Below are 789 nucleotides of genomic sequence, written 5' to 3' on the forward strand. Positions count from 1 at the left end.
TCACCTATGGCTGGGAGCACTGGATCCCACAGATACAAATCTTCATTGGCTGGCGGTGAAGAAGACCTTTGCTGTATCCATACACTGCCACATTTTCATTATATAGTGTGTTATCATAGTTACAAGGTTAGGCAGCACATGGCAAAGGGTGCTTGTGGGTTACAATGTTATTTTTTAAACTATTTAAAGTTTTGTATCTTTTGTGAATATTTCAGTATATATTTACTTTATATTTATCATATTTATGACTATGGGGTTGGTAAAATACAGATTAAGACTACATTTTACATATTATCGCGATATGACATTGTATCCGGGAGTTCTGCCATGTTATAAAGACACTTAACAAATAGCTATAAATGTGCACCAACTTGGCAACTGTGCACAGTTCTGCACAACTACTAATAGCTTGAGATGGTGAAGAAACTCCATGGTTCCTTGCGATATCCTGATAAAATACATCTTGGAGCACTTTATCCCATATATAAAAGTATTTTATATTTGAAATGTGAAGTAGATGTTAGTTTACTATTATTGTTGTCTGATGTTACTAAATTACAGTGTATGTTATGATAAATGTGAGATTATGCTATCATGAGTAAAATAATGCACAGTGGGAGATTACACTATGCACATGTAAAATAATGCACTAGGTAGAATTTGTGAGTAAACTTTTAAATTGTTTAAGCTATTTTTCAGCTATTTCACTTTTGTAAAGGTCCCGGTTGTATTTTCTGTGTATTTATTTCTTGTCTGTGAACTCTGATGTGTAAAAGACCCAGAATTACT

The sequence above is a fragment of the Triturus cristatus genome, chromosome 1_1 (genome assembly GCF_964204655.1).
Source record: "Triturus cristatus chromosome 1_1, aTriCri1.1, whole genome shotgun sequence".
NCBI lineage: Eukaryota > Metazoa > Chordata > Amphibia > Caudata > Salamandridae > Triturus > Triturus cristatus.